Genomic DNA, 24,754 nt, shown 5'->3' with positions numbered 1-24,754 from the left:
TATAATTTCAAATTCGGTGCTTGCTTATCACATAGTTAGATTGTTCAAGGAACGGAAAGGACTCGTAACGTAAAGACCGGAGAAAAGGTATTTATTACAGACACCGTTAACTAGGGAGCTAAATAATATATATTTAGTTCTATATTCATAATCAGCGTTGATGCAAGAGCACCGTTATGAAATTTGTCAAGACTTCGGTTCTTCGGGCAGATAAGTTAGGAGAGCGTTAAAAGTAGCTCGTTGCTAAAAACTAAAAGACTAGAATTATCTGTACTTAATACAGAAAGAGATTCAAGTGTATTTAACGAAAAATATGCTTGAATGTTTTACTGAGGCAATAAAAGATAATAAAATGGGATTTATTTTTAAAAAATAATATAAAAAGAGAGCCACGCCCTGGGGAAATGATAATGTGACAATTTGACCGTGCCTTAGTCCTTAGAATTACGAGATTAATAACAAGCTGCTACAGTTGATCAAGAGAAATTTTTTTCGTAGAAATTTTCCGCGATGCCTAATGCAAAGATTATCCGAGCTCAGTGCATCACTTATGATACAAAGCATACATTGAGATTTAATACCATTAACAATTAACGAATAGTTATGTAACTCCACTTAAAACCTCCTAATTACTAATTATTCTTTATGTAATAACTTTCTGGATGCCCTATGATTTAGCGGTGGATGTTTCATGTCACATTAGAAGTGTCATCATTTTTTTCGGCTACAATTTCAGAGAATCCAGAAATATGTATTCCACTTTCTCTTTCAGGCATACAACGTTGCCCGTAATGGGCATTTGAATGCTTTTATTCTTTTTATGATTCTTTCTCCTCCCACCCTCATCTCGTCCATTTCGCAGCTAATACAATCCCTCCCGCCTCCACCCATCGCCAACTCTGCTTTTTCTTTTGGCTTCTACATCCTCATCCCTCTACCTGCCTCTGTCCGTCCATTTCCCTCCTTCCCACCAATCACAATGTTTGCTGACACATTCCCGTGTTTTATGTCCTCGAAGGAATTATAATCAACCAAAATAGAGGGGCATGTTTCGTTAAAATCGCGCTGAATAACAATCCCCTGACAGTGTACAAAATATGAGTCTTCTATTAATGAGTTGACAAACTTTTTGCAAGCACGGAAGATGTTTCTTTTTGAAAAGTTACAAACGTACAAAGTTTCTTCTAAGATTAATTAATTCTAATTTCTCATTATCTTTAAAGAAAGACATTCTTGTTTCATGCTTGGATAATTTTCAAATAAAAAACGAAAAAAAATTAATTAATACTTATCATGAATGAAAAACTTTTTAGAATTATTTAGGCCAATTTTTTAATAGCACACTAATCAGCAATACGAGCAAGATCATTTATTTTGAAAGTGTTGAAACTAAGACATCACCAATTTAAAATCATTAAAATTATTAGTTAAGTGGTATAAGTGTTAAGTGTTAAGCGCATATCAATGCAATGCTTGAGGATTGAGTTTTTGAGGTAATCAATTAGAGTAACAAACTTTTTAGATTTTTCCGCGATCTCTTTTATTTCACGGTTCATCTTTCTCGAGAAATAATAATTGTCGAAAAAAATTTAACCCCTTTGTTCGTTTCCGTAATGGAATGATATGAATTTTATACTTTTCCCTTCAATAAATAATCAAGGAGCCCCGGTTTTAAGAATTCGCTGAAAAACATGGTCCGACCGAAGAGAAAGGCATATTTTGCGCCTATATGTTCCCTTCACTTAAGAGTAAATTGAAATTTCAAAAAGGGGTATCTGACTCCGTTCCTCCCTCCCAACCCCTTATAAATCCACATTGATGAACTGAAGCAGCAGCGCTGTAATTCACGTTCGCAAATCATTTTTCCCTTATTTCATTTCTAGCCGTGGAGTTGTCGCGCGGGATGTGGAGAAACGGGAGTTCTCGGGAGGCGAATAGGCGACGGAGGTGGGGTGAAACTGGTCAGGGATGAAAGGGTAGGGGAGAGAAACAGAGGAGACGGATTCGGGGAAAATTGAAACGGTTTCCTTGGCGACGCTCCGCTGTCGCGGCTGAATGAACCCTAAATTAATTTGACATTTGCAGCGAGCAACAAACACCACGCCACTGTGCGATGGCTCGAGGAAACAATGGGACGTTTAAATGGGTAAACAGAAGTTAAGAAGACAATGGGTTGGGGAGTGACGGGATGTGAGGGTGTTGCTGGGAGAAAGACGGATAAGGGAAAGGGTTACAAGGAAGACAAGGGTAGACAAACGAGTTTATGGACGGGACGTGATTGAGACCCTATCCGTTGTAAAACGTCACCCCTTCCGATGAACGCATTAAGGTTTTGCGAGGGAAATAAGAAAAGAGCACCTGAAAAGTAGGTTGATGGAATTTGAGAGAATGTGAGTGGTGTATACAAATATAGATAAGATGGTGAAACACTGAGGAAAAAAAGGTTCAAATGCAAGAAGGAAATGACACGATGGTGAATAGTTAAAGACTATTCGGAAGAAGAGCAATGGGTGAGTAGGCGTGTAGAGACGGGAAGCGGAACGGCATAAGAGGCAGAGAATAGGAGCAGGGAAAGGGTGGAAGGGGAAAAGGTTAAATCACCGAGATGGGGGAGGGGAGCAAGTTTGGGAGGTGGGCGAAGAGGATGCCGGTTAATCCGAGAAGGCTCGTTGGGAACAGATGGCGCCATTACCTAATGCAATTCCACTTTTGCCTTTTTTCAACCTTTCCTTTTTTCACACTCTCGGAAAATAAGGGGAGGGGAAAGAGAGGGAGGATGGTGGGGATTGGGGAGACGGCCAAGGATATGTGGCGAAAGTGAAAGGGGAAACGGGGTAGGCGCATCACGGGAATGAGACTGCGCATTTGGAGTTGAAGGATTTGACGTAGCGCAATGGATGATTTTGGAGAAATAGTAAAAGATAAAATAAGTGGTTTCACTTCAAAGTTTACTAGCGTAGGGAACTCCTCCATGGTGAAATACCCTGTGTTTCGTATTTCGTAACAAACGTATTTCGAGAATCCTTGGAAAGTTTCCATAACCTCTTCTTTGAAATACATTTTTGAGCTCAGTTAACAAAAATACAATGTAATTTAAAAATTTTCAGAGCTAAAAAAAATTCATTCACTCTGATTTCTGTAAATATAATAAACACAATGTATATACAAAACTAAATTTGGAGTTTTTTTACTCTTTTGTATACCTTTTGGGTAGAAATTTTAAATTTGTGCCATTAGAATCAAATTGATTTAGAAAATCTAAGAACCTGAGCTGTTTGTTACTTATGTTATTTTTATGCTCACGGCAGTAATAATTTATAGGTATAAATTTCAATAAATGTATAAGTATAAATTATAGTCGTTATCACATTCAGTCGAAAAATGGTGGCTATTGCCTAATATAGAAACAAGACTGAAATCAGTTAATTTAATTTAAATAAACGAAGATCCATGGTTCTAATGCCAGTACTGATAATAGTGGCTAAAAGGGGAAATTTAAACTTATCATCTAATGCCTTAATTCACTCGTGACCGATGACACCTTAAATGTTTCCAGCTCTTCCTCATCTTATAATTTCCTACCTATTTCATCGTAATACCTATCTTATCATAAATAAAGCGAAGTTTACCGGCAATAATATCTGAAAGCTATGATGAAATTTTTTGCTAAATACAGAGAGAATAATTGGGTACAAAATGGAAAGATTTGTATAGTGTAGCAAGTGAAAAGAAAGAGGTAATGGAATAATTGATGAGCAAGCAGGAAGTGCGGGGGGCTCTGTTCGATTCTTGGTGGTGGAAATAATGCCCGCGCCAGCTGTGCCTCCATATAGCTTTGGCGTGAATTTTCCATTAGCCATGGCTCACTGAATGGAAGGAAACGTTTACCCTTCTGGATAGAGAAGTGTAATGGCGACATTGATGCCCTATCTTACTTTCTTTCTTCATAGAATATAAGGTTAATGCCACTTCACCTTCAGAGAAGTACACTAATTGCAGTGATGGAATATGCTGTGGTAAACTGCAAAAGGGGAAAGAAGGAATGAAATGGAAAAGTTGAGAGCAGAAACAAGGACTTTCAAGGTAAAGTAACTTGTTTAAATTTTAATTTAACATTGAAATATCGACATAACTTAACGTTATACAGAAATAATTACTTCTTGTATAAAAGGCAAATTGTAAAATTCTATATTGGGCAATGTCGAGCTACTCCATACTTATCGGTACACTAAACTTTTACAACACCACCAAACAGCTATGAATGATCATCGTCTTCGGGAGGTATTCCTTGATTGTCTCTCTAGTAAGAATTACATATCTCCATACAGCATTGGTGTAAATCTTCTATTAGTAATGGCTCACTGAATAAAACGAAGACTTAAGCCTTTGAAAGGTCTTTCGAAAAACTTTTCTGTCTGAGAAGCCTAATGGTACCATAGCGGTCCTATTTTATTTTCTTTTTAGATAGAATACATATGCAGTTATTTCACTTTACATACAAAATACCTCAATATTCAAACGATAACACTTAGTGGTGAAACAGGAGTACACAACCGAAATAGGTGACCTAAGGTTATTTCAGGAAAAAAAGAACATTGGCTTATCCGTCGATATAATCATTAAAAACAGCTAAATGAATGAAGTGAGAAATTGGAAAAGGACTAATTGAGTTAACATCGATAATGCCTTAATTTAGCCGTTTTTCGGACTTTCACCGAGATGGCTTCCATTAATTTCGTCGCTCCCCTTTTAAAAAGCTCGATAACTTTATCGGCGATATACCTGAGATCAGCTAAACCAGATAGGGTGCGTACTGAAAGAGATATATTATGGGGCGACAAGATTCCATGTGATAGAGCACGGCAGTGCGCCATAAAACGCGATTCAGCACATGCGGCAAACGTAGTGAAGCTGCCCTCGACCCTTTTCATCGTCCCGCCTCCTCTTGGTGATCGTCACGGCTCGAGACGAAGCCAGTCGAGTGCACGGGGAGTCCGACATCCCATGGGAATGCTCGAATCACCGAATTCTCGTTTTACCGTGGGCTCTTGAAAAAAAACGACTCTTAGCGGTACTTAAGTGATGTCAAGGACTCAGAGACAAGAGGTGCTCCGGCGGAGGAGGTCCCCGGTGATAAAGGAGCCTCCCTTACGTACAAAAAAAAGACAGGGACTCTCAAACGGCTTTTCAATGATACGGATTAAAGTACAGTGTCGTTGCATGAAAAACATTCAATACTAGTCGTGGAAGAGCTCTTAAGCGCCCAGCCTCATGCTTGGGATCGCACCTGGATTAAGGTATCCCAGTCAAGAAAGTACGTGTTTGTGCCATATTCAATAACAACGCAACACACTCATCAAGTAGCTTTCATGTGCAACCACACATCTTAAGCTAACCCTCTTCTACATAATGTTTGTATTGATAATGAATACTCTTCAATATACAGTGTTAAATTTTACTTTACAATTTTACACTGTTAAATGTTCATCCCTTGTGTAGATCTCTAAATAAAATATGAATTATTATATGGAGTATATAAATCAAGAAAATTCTTAAATAATCAATATGTTAAACATCAAATTACTAATATTGGTAGTTAAAAACAAAATAAAATGGATATTTCCCTCATTCAATTAATCAGGTTAAGAAGAAATTCAAGCTTCTGCTGGATTCCGTTAGAATTTAATGAACTAGGCTTTCTTTTTCAAAATTTCCCATGTAATATTACATACGATATTAATCTTGCTTAGTTCTTGGTGCTCTATCTCCCTACACCTAATGTAGCATTTACCATGCGCATGAATATTCTCTAAGTAATATTTTTTGCATTACCTTCGAGAAAATTAGCATTCAGTATACTGAGTCGTGAGTGATACGTCTTATAGCCTTCATTGTTTGTTGAAATAACCAATGGGTGGTGCATTTTAAGAGTCATGATGAATTAAAATACCTATAGAATTTTTAAAATATTTTTACACCAATATTTCTTTCTTCATAATGTATTTCTTTCTTTTCACAAAAACCTCTCCTCTGAATTAGAGGCTACAAGTAAAAGCGGAGCCAGACTTCCAAGGGGGAGGGGGTTAATGCATGAATGAAAATTAAACGCAAAGTTGTACTCAAAATATCGGCTCGTTCACTCAAATTACAAAATTTATTTAATTAATTATTGTGAATAAGCGTTTTTTGCTTTAGCTGCAGTTGCTCTATCCTACAGCTATGACTTACATATGTAATATAGATTGGTGAATTGGATGCAAATCTCAAGTTTGAATAAAGTCCCTCGTATTGATGCTAAGTAATTATATGTTTCCATCTTTTAATCTAAATAAAATGGGACCCACTAGGAGGGATACTCCTAAATGATTCAAACGCACACTTGGTACTCATCAAATGATATAATTACAAAATAAGTGTTGAGATCCATTTAACAGTATTCCAGGAATAGTTCCTAGTAGTGAAAAAGTTTTTTATAATTCACGTCTAAGTATCCGTCGGTTTTAGCAGAAAAGGACGCACCGAAACCGTTCAAGGTGGAAAAAATGGACCTGTTACTGTATCGTTTATCTGTTATTTCTAAGAAGCTTTCTCTATAGTGAGCGATAAACTTTATCCTCTTTTAGGAATAAAATATTTTCAGATTATACCTCTTTATAACTACTATGCCTAAAATTGACCATTCATGGGATATCTCTAAGCGATGTTCACTTTGTTTTGGTACTCGATTCACAGCAATATTATTATTGATAGATCCTATACCTAAGCTCTACGTTACTCATATGCCCCATGTAATAAAAAAAATTTGAAACTTTCATAATTATAAGCTATTTTTAAAATCCACAAGCATCCTGCTTAAATTCATTGTGCCCCAATGCTGTTTCTTTTCCTGCTTCTGTCTCATATACACAGCACATCGCTACCATAACTTTCAACCGTCAAATATCATCCAAATGCTCTATTGTATTCATTTTTCCTACCTTCTTTGAATTTCGCAACTACTTTCTCTCTCCTCTACCCCACAACACCAAAACCTCCCTTTTTTGTTTGCCTTCATATCAGTTTTCATTCTTCCCCATGCCTAAATGCTAAAAGTCTTAAATATACTGCTAAATTCTTTGGCCCTGAAGACTATATTTCTGTTTTTCATATCATTAACAACTACACTCCATATTGAATTAATGGACTAATCGTTTTTTTTAATTCTTTAAACGTGTTTCTTTAAAATAAAATCCTTGTTGTGAAAGCTTCTTTACCTAAGGTAATTCTTCATTTAACATCTTTATTAATTTTTCTATTTTTTTCTGCAGAATTTTTTAAATTAATGAACTGTTCTGCATTCTCTAGTTAGACTCTCCGCGTAAATGCTTCTCGTTACCTTCCTATCTCGAGAGAAATTCACTGCCTTCGTTTTTTCACATTTATTCTCATCCAAAGCTGGTCATAGTTATTTTACCCTGCAATAAGAAGTAACGGCAAACCGTTGACTGAAGAGCTAAATAAAGCTGGATTATCCCCTAATATTGCAGATTTGATGAAGGCCCCCTTTAAATTTCATTCATTCTACGAACCCCGTCTATGCCTCACTGAAAATTTTCTCCTCGTATTTCTTGAAGAGAACCATGGACAGTGGGACAAATTGTTTTAACAACCAGCCTAATACCGTCCATTCTGACTATACATTTGCTACTCACACCTTTAAAGTCTAAGATAGACAGGTTGTAGGTGGATCAAATACCTATATAAATCTTCAGTCTACTCCTTCCGCGGCACACTGAATTTTACTCAAATAACTTTATCAAACTCCTCAAAATCCACGACACAAACAAATAGAGTTGCATTGATATTTCTCTGTAACTGAGATTTTATCACTGTTTTCTCACCATGCGCACCCATTCATTTTCCAAATAATTACTGATTAAAAAACCATCAACACAGTACTCAGCCCTAAAGTCGGTTCGGTAGGTGATGGCAGATTTCACTCAGTGCTACATGCTTGACGGCGAGTGAAATTCACACATCAGGGAAGGGGGGTCAGTTATTTTCCCTGTGCCGGCTATATTTTCCAGGGAAGACCTGGTAACCCTAAAATCGAAAAACGCTTGAGAGAAGCTGAGGGTGCCCATCGATGCTTGCCCGGGAATTGAACCCGGGCCCTGCGGTCAGTAGTTAACGTCCTACCCCTGGACTACAGCGGTCTCCATTACTTATTATCCTCTAAATAATAATTTGACCAATACTATGGTCATCGAGACTATTAAGTGATTGTGTAGCAATAAAAACACTAATGAGGACACCAAAAAGAAATCACGTTAATTATATATTCTGTGATACTATGGTGGACAATTATACACATGAGTGTTGACAATTATGGAGTTCTGCTATATGGACCGTGTGTCGTACTGGGCCGCGGGAGAGGCAAGGTTTCCGCGGTCGTTATATCAAGAAATCCATGCAAAGCTAAAACAAATCAACAGTAGCAGAAGAGAAAATAGTATAGGAGCATTGAACCCGGATTGATAAGAACTAAGGATGCTGGGATAATAATGAGGACAGTGAAATTAGAAAATATAAAGCGGGAGACGGAGAGAAGATATACAAATAGATATGTTAAGGCTCTGTGAGGTGAGAAGGAAGAAAGGCTGGGATTGGTGTAGTTATAGATTTAACTTAACATGCATCGGAGAAGAGAAACAGTAAGAGGTTTCGGTAAGATTGAAAAATAATGAAGGGAGGGGCGTGGCAAATATTAATCAAGCGGGTGATAGAATATGATTAGTTCAAGTGAAAGGTGACCCATGGGATCACGTCTGTATGTTAGAAAGCATTTACAAGAAGTAAGATAAATGCAGCTCCCCAGGGCGGATTCAGACCCAGTTTATAATAAGACTATTGAAGTATAATGTCCGCTTCAAAATAAAAAACCAGAGAAGACGGCTGGGGAAATTTAATTTAGAATCTTTAATTGGGACCAAAAGGAATGGAGTACCTACAGGGCAGGCTGTAGTGAAAATATGCAAATGATAGGAAGACGTTGCAATTGTATAAAAATGGAAACATATCAAAGAAGGGAAAGCGAATGCTACAAACAAAAATATAGAGAAAATGTATAGAAAAAGAGCGAAGCCATGAATTACAGGCGAGATAATTTTAAATATAAACGAAAGAAGGTATTGGAAAAATTTAAAGACAGAATTAGGTAAAAAAGATTCAATGAGTTGGATAATAAACTGAGGAGGAAAATAATAAAGCAAAAGAAGCAGTGCGAGGATACGGAATGTTTAAAAAAGAAGGGTCTGATTGCTACATTCTACAGAAAGTTGAAAAAACACTCAGAAAAGAAGAAGGAAAATCTGGGCAAACCAGCAAAGATACAGGTATGTCTGGAAAATTATTGAATGCAAAATTAGATATTCAAAGAGAGAGGGAAGAAATATATAGAGGATCTATATATTTATGGTCAAGACATGAGGCCAGCAACCTTAGACATTGAAAAAAATAAGTAGAAAATAAGAAGAGGTAGTTAGGAATACCTAAGGTTCAGACTTACTTCATTGCCAAAAAAAGGGGACATAAAGAACTGAAATCAAAGAATGCAGTGGGAGTTAATGAAATTCCATTAAAAATATACAAGGGTTCAGAAAAAAGTGGGGGAAGAGTATTGTTAGGCTAATTTGTAGCATTTATGTGAAAGGATTTTAGCTAATATATTTTCTAAGATAAGAGGCACTTCCCATTCTAAAAAAAATAATCCAATTTGAGGAATATAGACCGATAAGTTTGATTTTACGAGCAGTTTAGGTAGTATTAAGGATAATCCATAAGATGATGTAGAGTAGGGGAAGAGATTATTTAAGGTATAAATTTGGTTTGAGTTATAAAAATGGTGATGCTAACGTCAGGCCATTCATATAGTTAGGTTATTAATACACGTAAAATTGAAACTTTGAATATAATCACGTGTCATTTATCTGTTTCGCAGATTTCAAAAGGCCTTCTATAGAGAAAATAGGGTAGAGTTGATGAATGTGTTGCAGAAAATAAAAGTAAACTCGAGATATATTTGACCCATCTACAATATGTGGATCTTAGACTTAAAGAGATTTGAATGGTAAATGATTAGTAGAATGAACATTCATAAGCAGGTAGTTAAGACAATTTATCCCACTGTAACCGCCTCTTTTCAAGGGATAAGAGGAGAATTTGGTATGTTAGTCATAGAAGGGGGTGAAGGAGGAAAAAAATTTAATGGGGCCTCATTAAATCAGTTAAAGTTGAGGATAATAAAGCTTTAGTTAGCCAGCCAGGCTAACTAAAGTTCGTTCAGTTCGCCGTCATTTCTTGGTGTATTACAAAATAAAAGTAAAGTTTTGGATGAGAATAAATGCGCAAAAACGAAGGCAATGAATTTTATCGCAAAATAGGAAGGCAACGAGAGGCGTTTACGTGGAGAGCCTAGCTAGAAAATGCAGAATAGTTCACCGATAGGTGAGGTAGAAAGTGCTACCGAGGAAGTTTGGCAAAGTAGCAGTAGATTGGAGGAATAAGCAGCTTATCCTCACTTTGCACCTATCACACATTGCTTTGGTAAAGGTGTCGGGTGGAGAGCCGGGATGAGCAGTGTTTGAATGAGGGTTAAGACAGGGGTGTTCATTATCACCTATGCTTTTCAACGGAAAGAGGGGGAAATTGTAAAAGAGGCCGTGGAAAGAACTGGAACTAGAAATGAAAGTGGCGGGACATTCATAGTTAAACGTATTTTCTGGATTACATGTGACAAGAGTTAATTAGCCAGTAAACCAAGGAGTTACAATCATTGGTGAGAGTATTGAAAAGTCAGTGCGATAGGTATAGTATGAAAACAAATGTAAAAAAAAGTTATGCGGTTTTTGTGAAAGAGAAAAGCTAAGTCGCATATTAAAATGGTATTCCATAAACTATACTATATGGGACAGTTTACCTATCTTGGAGGTGTTCTGGGCCAAAATGGTCAAAGTAGTTGGGGCCTAAATTGAATTATTGCGCTAGACATAGAAAGAAGCTTTCACAAAGAAAAGGGAGTTTATGACAGGGCCTTTGAGTAAGGATGTTAAGATAAGACTTGTTAAAACTTTGATATGAAGCGTGCTTTTGTACGGCGAGGAAACATGATCGTTTGAGTAAGATGATAAGCGTAGACTGGAGTCTTTTGAAATATGTTTGTGGAGAAGAATGGAGAAGATGAGATTGGAAGAATAGAAAATTAGGAAGGAAGAGCTATGCCTATTATGGGTGGATAGGGGATTTTTGGGAGAAATCCAAAGGAGGCATGAAAAGTTGATTCAGGGCATTTTGATTGACGATGTCTGTGGTACACAGAAGGTCGCTTGCAACCTAGGAAGGGGTAAGGAGAGAATAAAAAATAGTGGAACGTAGGGAGGAAGGAGGTATGCGGTATTGAAGAACTGTTAATTGTTTTGCTATATCAGTTTTTGTTTCGTTAGAAGCGGTGAGGAAATACATTTCTGTTTAATCACTGTCCATCTTAAATGTACCTTTAACATAGAAAACTAATAGGAATAATAATAATAGCGAATGAATACAATTGGTAAGCATAAATATTCAATTTTTCACACCATATTAAAGTCCTAAACCCACGAACACCTAAAATGTGCATTGTTCCAGTTTGCGGAAATTCTACATCAGAGAGAGGATACTTATCCCCTTAGAATCCACCTAAGGTTAAAGGGGAAAGATATTTGGCACAAATGTGAAATTTTATTTGACAAATGAATTTTTGAGAATTGTATCATGCATATATTTTTTTAAACTCTTGTGTTATGGGATATTTGATAAAAAATCGTTAATATCAGAACATTCTAAGTTAATTTTAGCCACGTTGGTCAAATTAAAAAAAAGATTTCATCTTGATTCACTCAGACCAAAAATTTAATGCATCGAATTGCATTCCTCTTAGGCTATGTTAATCGTGACAAAAATACCAATCATATTCTATTTTATATAAAGATGCTAACAAATATCGGAAAATGTTTAGAGAGTGTTGAAGCGCGTACGTCAATTAATGTATTTCCAATTCAATTCTGGGGTGAACTTTTTATCGAATGAGTTGCTTAGTCTATTCTATGTATTGTGAGGGAGCAGTGGTTCACTCCAATTAAAAACCTTTTGCTTGATCAATAGCTTTTTTGAGTCACGAAATCACCGTATCTATAAAATATATATTACCTTATTTTACCCGAATGCGTGTAACCAAATGTAACTAGTGATTTCAATATATTTTTAATTATGTTTCAGAGTGTGCTCAACTCTAAGCATAAAACCTGTATAGAGTATTTTGTGAAGTGTTACTTTAAGAAAAATGAATTCATTTTCAAATGTTCTGCTTTAACGTAAATTCAATGAACTAAAAAGCTTTTATTCACCACTAGAGTCCTCTTAGATTTTGGTCAGTACTATTAATAAAGATATATCTAACAAACAATAAAACCATAAAGAAATGTTATGCACGTGCAGAAGGTTGTAGTGTGGCATGTTAATTTTTACAAGGTTATTAAGAAACAAGAAAGCATATTACTGGAAGAAATAAACCATGTTTATTGTGATACTTCATAGCAGGGAAAAAGAATTCTTTAAAATATCCAAGATGTTTAAATTTTGAGGATCAACCAAGCAGCAAATTTAGATACTGACATATATATTAGAAAGAGAAAAAATATATATTAAAATAAAGTTTTCTATAAATAATATCCTGATGAGATTCCCAATAACGAATTTCTAGTTTTACGATGAACGGAATCTTTATCACATTTGCTTCTCATATTGCAAAAAGAGAATCCCATCAGCAACTCCTATCGCTTGGAGAGTTGAAATCTCCATGATAGCATTCTCTCTCCCCTCTCCTTGACGCGCTATAAAAATAATTCCTTGGAAAACACATGTTGTCGTCATCGGAAAACCAAATAATTCTCCACTAGCCGTGTAGCGAGGAGCCTCATGCGATTCTATTTTTCGAATGGAAACAAAAGGGCATAAGATTCTGCCGCCGCTCACTCGGTGAAGTACATCGAAGTGATTAACGGTAGGAATATATGATAAGTAATACCGGGGCGTTCATATTCCGCTCCTCGCTCCTCTCAACCCCCCCCCCCGTTCTATGCCCTCCCTCGGGTTCCCATCTTCTTCAGCCCACTCGCAAAGCCTCACATCACCGCTACCCTGCTCCGACTCGCTCCACCCCGCCAAAAGACAAATACACGCCGCGGGAGGTGGCAGGCCGCGCTTCTGGTGAGGGGAGACGGGAGAGACGTTTTTGGGGTGCAAGGGAGGTTGAGTGAAAATAAGTGAACCGGGGGGGCGGGATGAGGGGTGGAAGTGAGACTGGGAGCATGCCCCAGCACTGCTTCCCCTCTCCTTATTGCACCGAAACTGATATTGCGGTGCCTCTGCCCTCCCAACTCCGCCTCACCCGCCCCTTTTCTTTTTATTTCATGCCACGACCTCTTTCCTCTTTTTATTTTCTCAATCCGCATTCATCTCCCCCGGCCCTGAATCCCCGCCTACCCCTCGTCCCTTGCCCGGATTGCCTCGGATCCAGGGGTGGTGGCTCTCCATACCGGCATTGTTCCGAGGAGGGGGAATTATGCGGCGAGCAGAGGATTATAACGCTCACAATGCCCTTATGCCGTGCTCACGTTTATACACGGGAATTCGATGAACTTTCGCGTGTCCCGGGGAGTTGAATATCGGTGTTGAAATCGTTTTTGAACGGCCTGGAAAAACTTTCATTCAAGAGTTAGATTCTGCGAATGCCCAAAGACGTACGGGGAAGCTTGAGTATTATCCACGAAAATATGCTATCACGACATCTAAATGTTGAAATTTAGTGCGCCTAAATTACTTTTGAGCCGTGGATATGTTTCCCCATTATCATACGTCTTGTAGCCTTAAATCATTTTATCATTCTATATACATATTCGGTCAATTGATAAAACGTTTCTTGGTTGCATGTATTTTTTCATATAGTGAGGTCCTTGAAAACGCACATCAATTCCGGTTGAACAAAGAGGGAGAAAGAGAATTGACGCCTGAGTTAGGAGATATAATTGAACTCAAGTATCGGTTATCTTCTTGATATTTTTCAATGCAAGGATTTTCCCTCTCAGAGGTCGTGTTTTACCCACTTTAAGGGTGAATGTTTTATTGACATTCTAAGAACCAAGGTTTTTGGAATGTCAATATCAATACAATGACAATAGATGGACTTAATTTTTTGCGCATAGATAACTTATCTCTTAGGTCTTTGAATACCTCAAAATACTGTGAACTGTAAAACAGGGAAAGACATTCTTGAAACATATGGATGGAGTAACATACGTGTCATCTGCTTCATATTGAATGATAATTAATAAAGTAGACCAAATATACTCGATCTTTTCATTCATCTGGAAGTAACTGGTGAAAAGCATATCTCGAGATTTATTGAGAATTGTGGAGGTTAAGTAAAGAGAAGAGAAAAGAATGAACTATGAAAAATGGTACGGAGACTAAACGGATTTTTAAATCAATGCAAGAAAAAAAACAGTACGAGTAACGCACAAATGGGAAAGTATACGTACATATCGATAAACGTACAAAAGAATACCTAGAGGAAGTAAGACAGACGAAAAATGGATCGACCCCGTCTAGGATGCAGGCGATGCCGTTGCTGTCAAAGAAATTTCCGTGAAAGACAGACAAAAGTACTGGGTTGACTATAAAAAGTAAAAGAAGGAGTGCATCTCTGCAATAACCTATACTCAAACTGAAAAACAAACGAGAAGACATCACATGTGAGGTGAACAAGTTGCATTATTTGAATTTTATACTCTCTGGTGAATTCTGTAATTTCCAAGCAATTAAATGTAATGGCATAACGATGCTTTAAGCTTAATTTAAAATCTAGATCTTTCTTAGGTCCATGTGTCCAATTGCAGAATTTGATTTATAATCTACAATATAGCAGTCTTACTTTTCATTGTCATAGGCCCTTGGCAGCTTCTATACTTTTGATGTCTTTTATTGGAAATATATCTGGTTTATCATTGGAAAACTATGGCATTGGGAGAAATGAATAATCAAAAATGATCGGCCTCACAAATATTTCAATAAAATCAAGAAAAAGCACACTTACACTGTTAAAAGGTCCAAGAAGAACTCCCTTGTAGCCGCAGGTTGATGGCTGGCTTCCCCTAGAAGCACAATTTTCATAACATTAATAAAATAATATTTAAATGTTTTTTAAGAATTGATTTGATATTCAAAAATCGTAAATATCATTCATATGCAGTAATTTTCAACCAATTTTTGTGACAAACGGGTTTCCTATCACGTGATTAAGAACTTTTTACTAATATTTAGCGTGTGTACATTTACCAGTTATTAAAATTTTACTGCATTTTTTGGAAAAAAATATATGATTTTTAGCAAGTATTTATCAGATAAGAATTACAACTGCAACGCCTACGTATTGATTCTTCATAAAGAAAAGGTGGGTATATAGTGGAAATATGTTTTCAAAGCAATTTTCAAATCCAAACAAAGGATGATACATCAGTTTTCTGTATTCAATCTGGTTAATTTTCCTCTCGTTTATTGTTGGAAGATATACATTACGTAATATAACGGGAACAGAGTTCAAATAACTTTAACCGAGGTTGTTGACTTTCATTTAGTTTCCTCTGGTTGGCCAATCTAAGGTCTGATTTGGGCGTGATATCCCTTTACATTGATATGCTGTCTAGAAAACAAAATTTTATATTGCGATTAACACGCTATTAACATAAGCTGGTCAGAAGATTAAAACATCTCCTGTATTAAAAGTAAGAAGCCAATAGGCTAGTGGCGAATTAATAAAAAAAATACTGTTTAAAATCAAATAACGCCCAAGATTGGCCATGGTTGCTCATTTGATGCTTTATTAGCGACTCCAGTCGCCCAATTTGTAACATACAGACGATATTTACATATAAAAAATAAATATATCCTTTATTATATCAAATGATATATGTTGTAGAAGAAATTTACTAGTTATCTAAATGCCTTCTGCTTACGAATATTTTTTATTATCTCCAGATGGTAGTTATTACTATCATAACTGATATTAATTATGATACTTTGAATTTCTTTGGGAAGCGTGAGACACCATGAATACTAAGGGACATAGGAAATGGGAAGGACTTAATATTAGTTGATTGATGCAAATATTTTACAAATCACGTAATTATTTTTGAAAGAACATCCATTTTATTTAGTTTCCACTTAAAAAATACAGTTTTCTATAAAGCAATAAATAGAAAATGAACTTCCACAAAGTTACGAAGGTGCGAGTTTTATTTTCAAGATCTTTGTAACTATAACAAGAAAATGTTTCCTCCCATTTTTCGCTTGAGATACCATGCACACAACAATGTATCCTGTCAATGAAACAAATTTGAACGGAACTATATATTGAGATTACTCTTCAAATATGTCCTGAATTAACATCTTAACTCAGTGTTATCGGAGTTGAGTTTTAGAGTTTGCAGTGAAGGTCTAAGAGATATCACAAATATTAATAGTCAAACTCAAAGGGACATTTTTCGGTGTATCGTACTTATAGTCCCAATTTAGTTTTAAAATAATACTTGTAGCAGTCCAATGATTCCAACCGTATTTAAATTATTTAGACGTTGAGTACATCAGCCGCCTGGCCAAACCTAGCTCCTCTGATAAACAAATTTTTTCTACCAAGGTGATTTTTAATAGACTTCTTGGCTTGGTATCAATACTTCATCTCATGGACGGTGTTAAAAAATAAATATCTTAATCTTACTATTAATACCACATTATTTTGAAGTTAAGTGATGCTTCTTGGAGGATGATTTTCCAGAAAATTGTAGAGCAATTTTTAACTGTAATGGATTAGGAATATTAGTGGATTTCATGGAATTCTTTAATTTACCAGGAAAATTCCGCAAAACTGGAAAATCTGCAGATTGGAGATATTTTTCGCTTAGGTAATGATTCCAACTTTTTTGCTTTAATAAAATGTTATAAAATGCTTTATTAAAAAATAATTCATGCCATGCTTCCTTACATTAATTAGATTTCATACCCCTTGTGCTAATAGCTAGAAAATTTCTCATATCACCAGAAAGGAGACGAATGCATACTCCGTTCTCTTTTCCCCTTGCATCAAATACCCGCATCATCCTTCCTTCTATTGACGAAGCCTAAAGACAAAATCACTTCCGGTCCCCTTCCTCTCTTACTTTTCCAATCTTATTCGTAAACAAAACTTATCACCGCAATACTATGGACAACCTATGCCTCGCCCGCTCACCTCATAACCGTTCCATAATCCACCGTGCACACTTATTTTACGCTTAGGCTCCCCCTCTTCAAATTTGCCCTCTTATCAACCAACTCCATCCCTCCCCCTTTGTCCCTCCCGGCTAGGCGCTCCTGTTCTGTCCGCAATTCCACGCACATCAGACGTTCCATTAAGTGAACAATTTCTTTAATTTTTCGGCGACCACTTTTTTCATCAGCGCTCATTACATTTTTTTCTCCCGGCAATTAATCATCCCTAATTTTCCTCGGAATTTCTGCGAAATATTTCCCCGTCTCTTCATCACTTACACCTCACCTTCCCCTCTCCCCTCCTTGCCTTTCTCCACTCCCACCATCTCCCATTCGTCTTCCCCAAGGCATCGTCCCTCCCACACATCTCCCTCAGAGATCCTCCCTCCAACCTCCCAAGATTCTTCTCCACAAAAATTTTCCCCTTATTACATCCCTTTCCAGCTTAAACTTCTCGCCTCTCCAACCTACTCCTCCATTCCTCAGAATCGTCGTTTCACTCCTGCCATCCCCGCTCGTCCGCGTCTCCTCGTTTCTCGTCTAAATTCCTTCTCTCCTTTGTTCTCAACTTAAAAGGAGAGGAGGCTTAATGACGGGAGCTCCAATAAAGTCGTTTGTCTGTTTGTCTCTCCCACTTTCGCTACCTCACGCTCCCCTCCTTTCCTTCACCCCTTCCATATGTTTACCCTTCTCCCCTCCCGTTCTCATTTCATTCCCACACCACTGCCACCGCATTCCTCCCCCAGGTACACCTACCACGTCACCCCTTGCCCCCGACTCCACTCCGTGTTAGAGACAGAGGCGATTTCATTCTTCCCTCCTCCATCCGCACCCCTTATCCCCATTTTCAACCCCCTCCATGGTCATTTGCGATAAAATTCCCCGCAACAGCAGCAGCAGAGTCTGAAAAACCTCTCCCCGCCTCTCGCTCTAGGTCTGCTCTCTTGTGAATAAACACACGGTTAAGTTTCTTTATTAGTTTTGTTCCGTATCGTTGAAGTCAGGCCTACTCACTCCCTTCTCCTGAAGTGCTGCTATACGCCCTTTGTATAATACCAACCCAAACTCTCCTTCCGTTTAGCTTTCGTTTCACTTCCCCGTTGTTTTTTCCCTCAGTCAGCGCTCAAACGAGAGGCTTCCATTCCCGAGTAATTTTGCTCCCTTTCCTACCTCGCTTCTAAAACGAATGATTCAAGCAGAAAGTTATATTTTTTTTACCATGAAACGCGCTTTTATTTATAAACAATCAACTGTTTTCGGTTGGTATGGCTTCTTTTCTTCTGTTTATTCGTAAAGGACATAGCCTATCGTGTTGTGGAATAGTTTCAAGAGCTTTGCGGTATTTTTCGGCCTTCTATCTACAAATTTGGATCTACTTATAAAATCAAAGCTTTGTAAATTAAAGGAACCAATTAGGTTACGTTATTGCAATCAGGTGGTGCAATGGACAAAGTAATCGGTCACAAATTTATAACAACCTCTTTCGGTAGACTTTATTAACTTTCCTTTTCCAAGCAAATGCCATCAATGAGGTTTACAAAAGTACAGGAAAAATCCTATACCTAGAATTTCTGAAGTACTAATGAGATATTAGATCGAAGCATACATTTTTTAATTGTACACATAAATTGATAAAATATGGTAACGGTAATTAGTAGGCAAATAGAATAGATTATTTGTAATGTCAAAATTAAAAGTAAAATTTAGTATACAGAAAAATTATCTTGAAAAATTCTATTATATTCTCCTATTTAAAACATTCTTATGAAATTCTAAATTTTAAGTTAAATTTCACTTACTGAACAGAATTCAAAACTTAGGGGAGGCCCACAAGTGTTGAACGAGTAAATATTTAAGGAAATTTCTGGTTAACTCTAAGATTAAACCCAGCATTGCATAATAATTGAGTGTCTCGAATAAATAAGTGATTGAGTCTCTTAGTGAGGATAATGTTTTGAAATTTGTTGTCTCAGGCGTAACTTTGTGGAATTTGCATAACATATTGAAATGTAATGAAATAATTGACTTTGTGATAATAAATGTAAATAATTGATTTTGCTTCTATGAGGACCACCTGATGATGACGTTCAACGTCGAAACCTGGGTCGTGTATTTTTTAAATAAAGTGTGTGGAATTACAAAGTCAATTATTTCATTACATTTCAATAGGATAATGTTTATTTGTAAATGAAGACAAATTTCTTACAATATTTTTGGTTAAAAAAATTCTCGTCCACTAAATAAGAAAGTATTTTTAACGAAACCCGGTATTTTCTAAGACCCATTTCCCACGAAGAAGATGACTGCCGTTCTTCCACCAGAGATTTTCGGATCAATAAGCCTCATAATTGGATGAAATGAAATTGAAAATAAATTTTTAAATGGTGATTGCCTGGGTATGTTGAAACAGATCCCTTCCTCTTCCAGATTCTTCTACAGTAGCGCAAGAAGATATGGTAATGCTTTACCTCAGGGGTAACAGGAAAAGAACAAGAGAGAGGGTGAGGAAATACGAGTCCCTATGGCTGGCTGGCTCTAAGGTATTACGAAGATGACACAACGTCACGCGAGCCTCGACGCAACAGCCGTGAAACAGCAGAACTTCGAAGAAAAGAGATTCTATTTTTAAATTAAGTTCCTTTGGAAAATTTAGTTTTTGTGTAGAGGTTTTACAGCATTCCAAAATATTGTTCATCAATCATAAAATTTTGATTACCAATGTTACGAAATGTATTTCTCGCAATTAAAAATTATTTCTGTTCATAGCATAATGTAAGTAAGGAAATAAAATTTTGTGTACATAAAATAGGAAAGAAATAACGTCATATATTGAAGTCTTTAATATTTTACCTCAAAACATCTTTCAGCTTTAAATTTACCGCTAACCTAGGAAAATCTAATTTTTCGGCTGGAAACCCGATAAGAGTCCATTAAAATACAATTACGGATAATTCATAGCGAACGATCCATGGACCAAAATAATAAAAGAAAAATGGCAATGACAGTATTTAAAATCTCACATATATGCTAAAAATCAACCTTTGTCATTGGTAAACTATCTTCTATATTTTGCTAACATATGTAGAGCTGTTTTAACCCTGTTTTTACTATTACCTGTCTATACTCATAATATAAGTAAATTTAGTTGTTGTGCGTTTTGTGCATTGGTGGAGTACCACAAAATGTTGCCTCCATTACATAGTTTTGCTGGCTTGATTCCATCTGTTCTTCTAAGAAACCGAAATGGCGCAATGTTTTCTAAAATAGATGGAAATTAGGAGGAAAACAATATTAATATTATTTGTAGCAATAAATTTCGACTTTTGCCATAGTATTTTTAACCTGTTACCACCCTGCTCTGGCAGTGAATTGTTTACGCAGAAAAATAACAAAAAATACTCGTGCAAACGCACATATTTCCAAAATATATGTGCGCGTTCCTATCAAACCCATCCTCGAGGTTATGCCGTGGGGCAACCGAGGGAGGCTAAGGGATGGAGGGGTGGAGTGGGGTGGGAGGGGCAGCCGAGGGAAGAGGATAACGGATAGGGACAGGGGTGCGAGGAAATCTTTCTTTTCCGCCACGTTGAATTTTCCACTCACGGTCTCCCCTTTGGAGCAACCCGCCTATGTGTTTGTGGGTATAGGGTCAGCTGTGTCTTCTTTTCCATGAGACGTAACGCCAGAGGGCGGGGTCACATTTTAAGTCGGGGAAGAAGGGGGAAGTGGATGCAGGGGGATGTGAGGGCATTTTATTCTGTTTCGCTGTAAACAAAAAAGAGGAAGGTGCTATAATGGACGGAGGGGGGGATGGGGGAGAGAAAAAACTGCGATCCTCCTCCATTCCCATCATTCTCCCTGAGTCGCACATTACTCGGTAACCCCCCTTCAACCTCCTCTGGCCCTCCCTTCTCATTCCCACGTCTGGCCCTCCCGTTTCCCGAGTCCCTGGAACTCATCCACCCTGCGAAAAAACATATATATGGTTATATAAAAAAAGAAGGAACATTTTGGGTTCTCACACTCCTCCGCCAGTGGAAATTCCTCGAAGGCTATTTTCTTCCAGACTTGCGATGCAGTCAACGCCTCCTCCCGTTAACTCAGAGGTATCGGGACAATATGCGACGCGGTGGAAGCGAGAAATGGGAGCAAGCTCCCGGGGCTGCAAACATATCCGATGCCCATTAGCATTCAAATCATCCATACGGTTCATGAACCTCACTTTTAAAACACCGTTGTCATAGGAAACCAATATAAACTTGGTGGAATGCATAAAATAAATAAACTGCTTTAGCGCAACGAGGTTTGTTTATAATAGAAGTCGAAGAGCTGTATATCTATTGCGATTTTTAACATGGGTGAGTAAAAATCTGGTTAATTCATTCCATTAACTTTTGTGCGAAGAAGAGTTAAACGTGTATAATCTTGTATTGTTGGCTGAATAGTACGGCGGATGTTACATAATTTTTTAAAGAAATAGAATAGACATATATCCCGTATATAATGAAAGGATCCATATATTTGATGATGAATAAGAATGTACGATAAAAAAATATAATACTGATATATTTGCATTGTATGTTAACACATTTACTTCATGAGTTTTCCAAAAATCTCACTAAGTCACTCTTTTTACATATTCTAGAAAGCTAGTCGTGAACTACAAAAAGTTGCAAGAATATTTAATATACCCGTAAATCTTAAATTGGGTAATTAAATCTGTCTCTGCTCATATGCTTTTGCCAAAATGTTAAGACTAAGAGTTAATAAATACATTTATGTGTTTTGATCTCAATCAAAATATTATTTCACTCTTATTGTTGAAAATTAAATTTTTATTCTTTTGAAATCATTTTCATTGAATAAAATTTTGCTTGAATAAGTCACATTTTAGATTACAACGTAATTATTTAGGAAAGCTACAACAGTTCTGATGCCTGGACCAAGTGGATTTCTGGGATAATTTTACTCATTAATGGCTAATATATTTGAGTATGACTTTTCCAATCAAAACTGCTATAAAGTCTCTAATTTAGTAATATACCTTAATAAAATGACATTTATACAATGTGGATTTAATACTTCATTCTCAAAGCTTCCTTAGGTAGGGGAAAATTCATTTTATTTTACTTGAATGTTATTCTTTACTGATTGGTTTATTTTCAGTGAATACGTAGTTTCAGGATACTTGAATACAAATTTATTCGTTTCAAATGGATTAAGCTGCATTGATAAATTCTTATCTGGTAGGTGTATTGCATCCTAATTACGTGCAGTAGTAGTACATAAGACGTGGAGCATAATTTTCAGAGAACAACGACGAGCGTGAAAAAATAAACAAATTTTATTTTATTTTTGATATATGTACAATCATTAAGAAGTCGCAATCAGACATGTAACGAATAAAATTCATGACATATTTTAAGAAATAGTCTTCTGTTAGTCTGCAAAAATGTACTAATAGTTCAAGTTATTAAAATTTTTATTATTACACAGAAATAAGCAAAAATAAATATCAATATTAAATAGATTTCGTCACATATGGAAGGATAGAAAAATCTTCCACCGTATTCCTAGTTTGAGAAAGTGTTTGAATGAAGTGAAAATCTGTAGTTGTGGATATCAAAAGCTTGACCTTTGTCGCAAGGGAGATAAAAAGGAATTCCGTTCCGCACTCCGTTTAAAGCAACAAACCTAGCTACCTGTATATTCCGCGTCAAGTAAGTCCACAAGCTCTATTCTATGTGGTAGTGGAAATGAAATGCACCTTTTGGTTCATTAAATGAATATTAAGCCTCACGAGAGAAGGTTCCTTCGTCCTTCACCATTGTTCTCGAAAATTCATTTCAATCAGAATTATCGCCGGTCGTGATCCATCCACTCTCCCAACTGATGTGACCCCCCCCCTTTCAAGCCCTCGACCCTCATAGGGAACCACAATGACGTCGGAAAGAGCTATCCTGGAGAATATATAAAAGAGGGAGGGGATCGCAGCAACCCGCCATCCCCTTTTTACCCGGCCACCCACGCTCCCTCTCCGGCGAGGCAACCCTCAGTCCTCGGATAATCCTCTCATCTCGCGCACCTGACAACCACCTTTGGAGAAACTCGCATGAAAATATCTCCATCTGTTAACGGGCGGCGGATGTATAAAGCGGATTGCGTAGCCCTGGGGTGCCAATTACCGCTTTGGACGGTTAGTGCAAGGGTGGGCGGGGACAGGGCGAGGGACCAATGGAAATCTTTCCCACTCCGCTCTGAGAGGAATGGAGGAGAGGAGTGGGGGAAGCAGAGGCGCCGTCCTTCAAAGGCGAGGACAGCGGCGCCGAGGATGGAGGGGCGGGCTGAGAGGGGAGCAGGGGTGTTTCACAGAAAGGATCACCAGGACGGTGGTTAAAAGGTGGATTGGCAAACGGATTCCATCTCGCGGAAATCATTAGAAATCACAGTTTGCGATTTCGAGGTCCAATCTTTTTTTTATAATTTTTCAGCGCGAGTGTCATCAAGAGCCCTCAGGGTCTTGGTCCTTCCTCTACCCGCGCCTTCCGACATCGCCCCTTCCAAACTTCCCTCCCTCGCTCCAGACGTCTAGAAAGTTCGTAGTTTGAATAGACAGGCTGCAGTTTAGGGAGAGGGTCGGTCGGGTCATAAAAATGGTCGCCGCGCGGGTCGCTGACCGTCGGGAAATGAGATTAAAAGCGATGCAGTAAAAGGGGTGAGGGGTCGGCTCTACGTCTCTCAAAACAGCTTTTCTGCGGAGGAAAAATAGAGAGAGAGAGATGGTGGGTGAAAAGGGGAAAGGGTAAAAGATTGCGGGGGTATATGCGGGCGCATGGAGCACCTGCACTGTGTTTTGGAGAGACGGGTGGCTGGGCGAGAGAGGCGAGGGGCACTGGCGGTTGGGGCTGCAGGGAGAGCGGAGAGGAAAGGAATTACAGCGGACAATGGCTTTGATTGCATTTCAGCGCCAACGCGGCCATTTTGGGCCAGGGACATAAAAGTGGAAGGGGAAAGTGCTAGAGAGGAGCGGACGTCGGGATTTATGCGATAGCGCGTGTGTTTCACGCGGATGGGAAAGGGTGGAAAGAGGTATGGGTGGAACGGAGAGGGGGCTTGGAGTTGAATAGAGGAGGAGGAGTGAATATTATCGTTCGGCATGGGATAAGTCGAGCTCCGTAAAAATATGTCCCGTGTATATCGAAAGTCGCGCTGCCAACTGTTCATTAAACAGTCCGCCGCCGCCTCCAGCCACGCGTCTCATTTGGAAAAGGATTTATCTCTGAAATACGCGGACGCAAAAGCGAGATAAATAGTCAGGGATCAGGGGAGGCGCAAGGCAATCACAATGGCCCATGAACGAGCGCTTAAATGTTATTTT

At 37.8% G+C, this 24,754-nt stretch overlaps 1 protein-coding gene across 2 annotated transcripts in view; it reads right to left on the bottom strand.

Moving 5' to 3' along the window:
* LOC139687950 (leucine-rich repeat neuronal protein 1-like) overlaps positions 1-24,754 on the bottom strand; it is a 778,766-nt gene that overhangs the window by 186,843 nt on the left and 567,169 nt on the right. For both annotated transcript variants that reach the window (XM_071585318.1, XM_071585319.1), the window contains one exon: positions 15,167-15,224. The gene's annotated coding sequence lies outside the window, so the exon portion shown is untranslated. The remainder of the gene's footprint in view (positions 1-15,166; positions 15,225-24,754) is intronic.

This window comes from Hetaerina americana, unplaced genomic scaffold, assembly GCF_022747635.1.
Source record: "Hetaerina americana unplaced genomic scaffold, ioHetAmer1.1.p SCAF_2, whole genome shotgun sequence".
Lineage (NCBI taxonomy): Eukaryota > Metazoa > Arthropoda > Insecta > Odonata > Calopterygidae > Hetaerina > Hetaerina americana.
This window is presented reverse-complemented; position numbering and strand designations above follow the sequence as displayed.